The following is a 10,245-nucleotide window of genomic DNA, read 5'->3' as shown; positions in this document are numbered from 1 at the left end:
GATTATCTAAGGTCTGTACACAATTTCTACATCAATTCAACAAGTTTTCATCATCTAATCATGAAATCTCTTTCAAAACCCTAATTCTCAAATTCTCACAAACTCTCCCCAACTTGTTAGATGTAATCTAATGATTTAACGACTTAATATTAATGCAAGATAGTCTCACCCTCACCTTGGATTAATTCCTGAATCAGCAGCAGTGTTCTTCTTTCCTAAGGTATTCTCCTTTTCTATTGACTTTTCTCTTCTCTTCTCTTCTTTCTTGTTCTCCTCTTTTCCAAAAAGCGGTTTAAGGTAAACTCTTTTCAACCTAAGCTTCTCTATTTATAATACTAAAATATTCTTCCCAAATCAATTTTGGCCCAACAACTTATTCTTCTTTCTATTCTAACCCCCAAATCCACTCACACTAATAATCCTCATATTCTAATAAATAATATTTCTCTACTAAATATATAATAATACACCAAATAACAAATATATATCTATAACAATTAACAAGTATATTATGCTAGTAAATACCAACATATAACATAACAAAATATCACTCAACAAAATATATTAACTAAATTGTAAAAAGACATCTAATCTCAACAAATCATATATCCCTCATATACATCATATAAATATATAAATATATTCTAAAACTAATTAAAATAATTAAATAAAAAGGAGGGTGTTACAACTCTCCCCAACTTAAAAGAATTTCGTCCTCGAAATTCAAGAGCAATAGAAAATAAATTTAGTCATTACTTCTTTAAACAAAACACAAAAACCACATCAAGTTAGTCAGTTAAACATGATCACATAAAAACATAACTACTAACTAGAAAACATGACGACACGACACAACGACTCATCTACTTGGCCGGACGGACCGACCTGCTCTGATACCAATTGTAACACCCTATTTTTCCAACAAGAAAATTTCTTATGTAAAATCAGAGTTCAACAACTTTAAACGGAATGCTACACTTCTTAAAAATTCTTAAACTAAATAAATAACAATTTATTCTTCAAAATCATTAAACATAAGTAATTCAAAACTTCGCAGCGGAATTAGTTCATTCAACATAAAAGATCTTTGGCACGCAGGTCTTATTATAAAAGTCTCATAAATCATAGTCATCAGCGTTCATCAAAGCTTCATAAAATAATACGCAAAGGAATAGAAAACAGTTTATAAATCTCATCCAGTTACGTATCAGAGCACCTAAAGACACTGTGAGAGATAGCCACCCACGACTGCAGCTAACCTTGATTACCTGCAAGTTACCCTTACGATGAGCAACATTTCCAAGCAGAGGGGTGAGATTTCTCAAACAATAATATTAAACATATAAATCATGTAAAATACATTCAACAACTTAAACATCTTATAATTCATTAATCATATCTAATAACTTAAACTTCCTTAACTAGTGTCATTATATTTCCTACATTAGTCATATACTTCATCAATAACCTCAATTATTAATCATAAAACATCATCACATGTCATCAAATAATAGTCACAAACGCATTATCATAATCATATAACATCTTATCATAAATCACATAACATCTAACATCAATAATAATCATAAGCATCAACATCTAACATCAATAATAATCATAAGCATCAACATCTAACATCAATAATATTCATGAGCAAAACATAGTATTTATCGAAAACATCTTCATAATCAAGTTCATAATCAACTTCATAAACAAACATCATCATTAAATCATAATCATTGAATCACAATCACACTTCATAATCAAACCTCACTTAACTCGACAATGCGACTCAACTAGACTATACAACTCGTAACATCTCAAATCATCTTAGCATCTTGACAACTTAACAACTTGACACTCGACAACTTCACATCTTAAATCATCTTAAAAACCTCTTGATATGCAAATGCATTTGGTACCAATACAGAGCATCAAGCTCCCAACCAACTTATATGAGCGTAAATAGGCTCTTCGGGGCATCAAGCCCCCAACATAGTGAGCAAAAGCTCCAGGGCATCAAGCCCTCACCCATCGTGTGAATGACTAAGCATTCCAGGGCATCAAGTCCCTAACCAACGTATATGAGTATGCAATGGACTCAACTTTCTACAACTTAAACAACTCATGAACATCTATGACATCCTAACATCTTGACAACATAACATCTTAACAACTTGATGACTTCATAACGACTCGACGACTTAACAACTCTTATCATATTAACGTCTTAAAATCTTAACATCTTAGCCTCTTGACAACATATGGTTCACATAAATAATTCATGTCATATCATAATATAACAATATCAAATGATAATAAACAACATCTTAAAACATCATATTCATCAATCATAAACAACTTCATATAACATCGTATTTAAACATCAACAATAATTCACTATGTATCTTTGTAAAAACATAATAAATTACCCACAACATATTTTCATGTCAAACCAAAGCTACTGGAAAGATATCACAAATAGCAACAACTTTCATGTTTACAACAAAGATCAATTCAAAACAAAAACATATGAACAAAACGCAAAAACATGAAACAGAGAATGCTGTCACCGTACAATTTCGCTAAGACCTCCCTGTAGTATTTTCATCATAACTCAAAGACCAAACATCATTTTCACGTCAAACCAAAGCCACTAGAAAGCTAACAAAATTATCTAAAACTTTCATGTTTACGCCTAAGACCAATTTGTTTTATCTTGGTTTTCGGGTGTCAACCATTGATTACGTTTGAACCTTTTAAACCAGTGATATCTTATTTTTTCTTGGGAAGGGAAAAAGTAAGCAAAACCCTTGAGAATCGAGGTCCGGGAGTTGTTTTCGCTACGGGAAGGTGTTAGGCACCCATAACGACTATAATATCCTATAGGAACCGTCTTTAATTTCTACGCGCGCGCTCTATTTTTAAATGCTATTTTGAAAAGTATCTATTAAACCTAAAAGTTTCTAAGTGAATAATTGGAGGGAGAAGAATGTGTTTGAATTTTTATTTTAGTTGAATTGAAGGAATTTTGATTCCTTGCCTACGTACCCGATTAAGGGATCAAATCCACCGTAGTTCTCTTCCAAAAATGTTTTTGTTTTTGTTGGTTGATTTTAAGTTTGAAAATGGGGTTTGAAGAATAAGAGAGAGGCCTCAAGGGCATGAGATTTATGAAATTGTGAGGTTGAATTAGTCATTTGCAAAATGTGGTCTAAACATGATTAGAGTTCATTGAAATTTGATTAAGAAAATAAAGGGAAAATTACAATGGGATTTTGATCCCAAGGTTTATTATGAAAAAGAGTTTGAATGACGTTGTTCACATTTTTTGGAAAATTGATTTTTCTAAGTATAAAGCCTAAACATTCATCTAAACATACAATCCTAAACATACATCTAAACATGCATATTCTAGCTATATACCTAAAGTGAAGTGTGTGCATGTGTCGGTGCTTGTGTCGGTGTACATTATTAGAGTCCATTGTCCTTTACATCATTGGCCTAGATACATTCTATGGCCTCTTTGCCAAGAAATTAAAATTGCATGAAAGTAAAATACAAGAATTCCTAAGTCTTTACATTCTAATTTTGCATGAAAATTAAAGTGCAAGAAATAAAGGGGAAATGGAGGATAGGATGCTTAAGAAACATGAAACAAAAGGGTTAGTGGCACATGGCAATATCAAGAAGTAAAAACAAGTAAAGATTACTATAACAAAAGCAAGAAAAATACTACAAAACATGGCAAAAATAGTGCTAAAGTCCTACTACAAAATGCAAGGCTCACATGACTTATAATCCTCATTTTTTAACACATTCTAAAGACATGAACTCAGATTGTAAAATGTGGATCAAAGGGATGTGATAAACCATGCATTTTAATAGTGAATTTAAACATACTTTGCATTATTTACTCACAAATGAATCTTGCAAAGCAAGCAACTAGGCACAAGACACACATTCAACAAAAGAAACATACCCACAGTAGCAAAAATTCTCACAACATCACCTATCATGAATTACTAACATCTATCAAGAAATGGAATTGAAACTAGGCAAGAAAACCACAAGTTTTTAACGTAAAATCTTACAATTAAAGCAAGAAAAAATCCCCACTATTTTCTATCAATTTTCAATTTGTAAAAACACTGCAAGAATGCCACAAATGTACTTAGAAACGTATAGAAAAAAGATTAGGACATTAGCATGGAAATTGAGCAACATAGGGGGTGCAGCAGTAACACGGGTGGTGCAAACAATAAAATAGCAAAGAAACAACACAAAAGGAAAATACATGGGCCTGGAGCGGGTATGGACATGGGCATGGGTCAAAAATGGGTTCCTTCTTCTTCCTAAAACACACGCAGCACGTATTTCTTCCTCCCTCTCCACCGTTCAACACTTCTTCATCCTCTTCTTCTTAAAGCGATCAAACACACGCACCCATAAGCCAATACGCAGAAAAACACCTCATATCATTTCTCTTCTTCATCCTCAAGTGTTCTTAGCCGTACCACACAACAAATATCCAAACACAGTCGAACAAAAACTCACTTGAAAGCTTCAGTAGCTAAATCGATTCAAGAGATGGAAGAAAACGACGGCAAAGCATCAATATGAAGCACATGTGCGTGAAGGAATGAAAAGGACGCATACCTGAGCTGAACGTGGTGAAAATGATGGATCAAAGCGGAATACCTCGCATAAAGTTCGATCTGATCGGGACAAGCTCTTCTTGATCTGAACGAATCTTCTTCCTCGCTTCTGGAACTGGTCTTTGCTCTGTTTCCACTCTCACTTCTTCTTCGCTTCTTCTTCTTGTTCGATCTGCTGCCGTTATCGTCGTCGTAAAATCGCCGTTCTAGTATTGTTGTTATTGCTGCGTTTCAGTTCTGAATTTGGTTGAGAATGAATCAATCGAGCTTGACGTTGATTGCTTGTGTTGAATCGTTCCTCTTTCCCATTTCTTTCTTGTTCTTTGACGAATTCAATTGGAATTTAGGCGTTGATCGGCGATTGTGCAGATGATGGTTATGTGATTTCGGCGATGGATTCGATGATGAATTTCAGGAACAGTGATAGGTTGATGATGAATTTGTTGTGGATTGAATGTTGGTGATGAATATTGGTGGTTATGGAAGTTGTTGTTGTGATTTTGTGGTGGATTGTGGTGGTTTTGGTGAATATTGAAGGTAGTTAAAGGTTGTTGTGGTGGTTGATGGTGGTTGATGGTGGTGGGAAGAGTTAGTTAGGGTGGTGATGAAGGTGGAGAAAGTTGGTTAGAGATGAGAAAATGGGAGGGAAAAATTGAGAGAAAAAGTTTGTGATTTTTGTGAAGAATGGTTGAAAAATAATTAGTTAATGTCACTTTGACCATGACTTTGACTTATTTATAGGTGATGTGGTAAGCCTTGGACCAATTGGAGTGGGACATGTGGCACTAGACTTGTAACAAACTCTTAAGGACCAATAGCATTTGGACACATGGCACTTGGACTCTAACAAACTTAAAAAGGGATTAAAATGCAAACAACAAAAGTACAAGGGCCGAAATGAAAATTAAAACTAAAATTGAATTGAAAAAGTAAATTGAAAATTAACGTAAAGCGAGATGATTAAAAACAACAAAGCAGATTAAAATGAATCAGAAATATTATGTGAAATGACCAAAACGCCCCTAGGGACTAAAATGACTCGAAACGACTCAAATGCAATTTTAAAATGATTTTTTTAACCAGGAAATTAAAGCAAGAACTTATACAAGACTCAGAGACAATTTTTAGAATTTAAACAGGACTTTAACACATGAAAAGACTAAAATGCCCCTAGGGGCAAAACTGACTCAAAATGACTCCAATATGCAAATTTTAAAATGGATTTTGACATAGAATGAAACAGAGACTTATTCACACTACTTGAAAGGACTCAAACAAAATTTTGAAAGACTGAGAGAAATTTTGACATAGGAAATGACTAAAATACCCTTACATGAATTTTGCAAATAACATTGAAATAAAATGCAGAGAAAGATGCAATTGATCAGAGACATATCAAATGACTTATAATGCAAGAAAAGAAGAATTGAACAAGTATTTTTAGGTCCAAAATTAGGGTATAACAGCTGCCCCTATTTAAGTTTCTTTGTCCGGAGGGTCAAGAGACGAAGTCTTTGAGTTGACGGGACGAAGATACTTAAATATTAACATTTGCACTGCTTTTGGACATAAAAATACGTTTTCAGATTTTCAAAAAACATGAATGCCATGCAACATTTCATTCATGAATGCAAGACAATCGAACCGGAATCTACGGGCTGTGTCACACCACCAAGGGATTTATAGACATCAAGGTAGAAAGAACGGGCAACAAATAGACAGGTACAAGCTGTTCTTTGGATCGAACCTGTCACTTGACCGAGAGATACAAACAAGAGATGGGTACAAGCTGTTCTTTGGATCGAACCTGCCACTTGACCGAGAGATACAGACACGAGATGGGTACAAGCTGTTCTTTGGATCGAACCTGCCACTTGACCAAGGAAATACAAACAAGAAATGGATACAAGCTGTTCTTTGGATCGAACTTGCCACTTGATTGAAAACATAGCCATATAGGCGGATACAAGCTGTTCTTTAGATCGAACTTGCCACTTGATCGGAGATATAGACAAAGGGTAGATACAAGCTGTTCTGATCGAACCTGCCACTTGATCAATACCACAACATGTAAGTAGGTGCAAACTGTTCTTTGGATCGAACTTGCCGTTTGACCGGAAACAAAGCATAAGCTGGGTACAAACTGTTCTTTTAGAATCGAACTTGCCGTTTGTCCGGAAGTATAAGTATATAAGCAGGTACAAGTGGTTCTTTCTTGGATCAAACCTGGCACTTGACCAGTAACAAGATACAAATTGAAAGTCTGGTTTAACAAGATACCCATTGAGGGTAAATTGTCATTGACTTGATTTGAAGATAGACATGACCATTTTGTTGGCCCAAAAGCAAATTGAGAGTAAATTGACATTGATTTGAATTGAATTGAAAGTTGAAATTGACATTGACATTGACATTGGCTTGGAAATTGAAATTGACATTGACATTGACATTGACATTGATATTGACATTGACATTGGATATTGACATTGACATTTGACATTGGATATTGACATTGATATTGAAATTGACATTGACATTGACATTGACATTGGATATTGACATTGACATTGAAATTGGCATTGACATTGACATTGACATTGACATTGGATATTGACATTGACATTGAATATTGACATTGACATTGACATTGGCATTGGATATTGACATTAACATTGACATTGACATTGGATATTGACATTTGACATTGACATTGAATATTGACATTGAAATTGACATTGAGATTGCTTCGAATTTGACAGTTGAAATTGAATTGAACTTGACAGTTGAAATTGAGATTGACAGTTGCAATTGAAATTGAAATTGGCATTGAATTTGACAGTTGACAGTTGGATATGCGACATGTATGTATGGTATAGCAAGATTATTGGATGTATGAGCACATAAAATGCATGATTATGCATGTATGAATGCCTGAAATGCATGATTGGTTTGTAACTTGGCAGAGAAGTTTCACAAAGGCAGACAAAACATTGGAAGGTTGGGCACGTAGTGGCTCGTGCTGCAACATATTCACAGGGGAAAACCTCTTTGGAGAGACCGTCGTTGAGAGACGTATCGAAACCATGGCTGAGGGCAATATAAACTTGTAAAGGAGGGAACCTTTGGAAAGTTCTTGGATACAGGTCGCCGTTGCTAGGCGTGTCAGTGCTGGGTAAACATTGGATATTCGCATCTGTGGTCAATGCTTTTAATATTTCATTCTTTCATTTTTCATTTTCAAACCCCACTCTTGCCTGAACCGCCCTTTCGGGTTTTCGATTCACCGGGGAGTAAAGATTCTTTTCATTGCCCCATTTTTGCCTGAATTGCCTTCATAGGTTGTCAATCAGCGGGGTGCTCATTTTTGCCTAAGCCGCCCTTTCGGGTTTTCAACTTAGCGAGCTTTTTATTTGCATTTTTTTTTCATCATTTTTTTTTTATTTTTTTCATTTCCATTCTGTTTTTTCATTCTTGCCATTGACCACAGATCATCCCGGGGAACAACCTGCTTGTAACATGTATTGAAAAAGACATTGACATTCATTTATTCATGCATGTTTCATTGAAATGTACCCTGTTGCTCAGGTTTGCTTTCAAAATAGACAGAAAAAGATTTCTTTAGTTTTCAAAAGATGTTTGTTTCAGACATTAACATTATCAAAATAGAAAGAAAATGTTTTGTATATAGTATTGAAAGTAGAAAGAAAAATAGAATTTCAAACAAAAGCACAGGCTCAAATTGATGTAGAAGAGTGAAAGTCAGCCAAAGGCATGACTTCACGGATTTACAAAGCTTGGAAAATGGTAATTTTATTGGTTGGTGATACATTGAACACGATGACCGCTACATTTCATAGAAACTTTGAATTCACAAGTACAGAAGCCTCTGATGAAGACGATCATTGACAGTTGTAGATGCCCCAAGGGGTGATGGTGGTTTGCCAGATATAGTTACTTGTCTGTTATTGTCAACCTCATTTTTGCATGAACCGCCCTTTCGGGTTTTCGGCTCATCGAGGCGCTCATTCTTGCCTGAGTTGCGTACAATCTCAGCGAGCTCTTTCATATTCATTTTTTTTTTGTCCCTAACTTTTGCCTGGATCGCCCTTTCGGGTTTTCGATCCACCGGGAAGCGCATTTTTGCCTAGGCCGCCCTTTCAGGTTTTCGACCTACCACGCTGTTCTTTTCTTTCTAGACAAAGTATTTCTTGACTATATCGGCATTAACAGGATTCGGAAGTTCAACACCATCCATGTGTGTGAGAATCAAAGCACCACCAGAGAAAGCCTTCTTGACAACTTAAGGACCTTCATAGTTAGGTGTCCACTTGCCCCTTGGGTCTGGTTGCTGACTTATCCTTCTTTTCAGTACAAGTTCGCCTTCCTTGAATTCTCGAGGTCGGACTTTCTTGTCAAAAGCATTCTTCATTCGCACTTGATACAACTGTCCATGAGTCATAGCATCCATACGTTTCTCTTCAATCAGATTCAATTGATCGTACCGACTTTGACACCATTCAGCCTCAGTTAATTTTGCTTCCATGATCACTCGAAGAGATGGAATCTCCACTTCCAGAGGGAGAACCGCTTCCATACCATATACCAGAGAGAAAGGAGTTGCCCTGGTTGAACTGCGCACTGTAGTACGGTAACCATGCAAGGCAAAAGGTAGCATTTCATGCCAGTCTTTGTAAGTAGTGACCATCTTCTGAACAATCTTCTTGATGTTCTTGTTAGCGGCCTCAACTGCACCATTCATCTGAGGTCTATAAGGAGAAGAGTTGTGATGTTCAATTTTGAATTCTTCACATAAAGCTTGCATCATGCTATTGTTCAGATTGGAACCATTGTCGGTGATGATCTTGTTGGGAACACCATATCGACAGATGATGTTATTCTTGATAAACTTCACTACCACTTGCTTGGTCACAATTGCATAGGAAGCGGCTTCAACCCACTTGGTGAAATAGTCAATTGCCACTAGAATGAAACGGTGTCCATTGGAAGCCTTTGGCTCAATCCTTCCGATCATGTCAATGCCCCACATAGAGAAAGGCCATGGGGAAGATATAACATTGAGAGCGTGCGGAGGCACATGAATCTTGTCGGCATAAATTTGACACTTGTGGCATCTCTTGACATGTTTGTGGCAGTCACGCTCCATGGTTATCCAGTAATAGCCGGCTCTCAACAGTTTTCTTGACATGGTGTGACCCGAAGCATGGGTCCCGAAAGTACCATCATGTACATCATGCATCAACTTCTAAGCTTCTTGTTTGTCAACACATCTCAACAAGACCATGTCATAGTTCCTTTTGTATAGGATTTCTCCGTCCAGAAAGAATCTGCTAGCCCATCTTCTCAAAGTCTTTTTATCCCTGTTGGAGGCACCAGGTGGATATTCACGATTCTGCAAGAATTGCTTGATGTTGTAATACCAAGGCTTTTTATCATTCACATCTTCATCAGCTTGATCTGGCATATTTCCAACAGTAAACACATGAGCGGGTCTATCGAGACGTTGCACTTTGATTACGGGCACATCATTCCAGTGATTGACACGAAACATAGAAGACAAAGTAGCGAG

This window comes from Medicago sativa, chromosome 3 (genome assembly GCF_051527215.1).
Source record: "Medicago sativa cultivar Bolivia chromosome 3, Bolivia_mono, whole genome shotgun sequence".
NCBI lineage: Eukaryota > Viridiplantae > Streptophyta > Magnoliopsida > Fabales > Fabaceae > Medicago > Medicago sativa.
Note: the sequence above shows the minus strand (reverse complement) of the source record.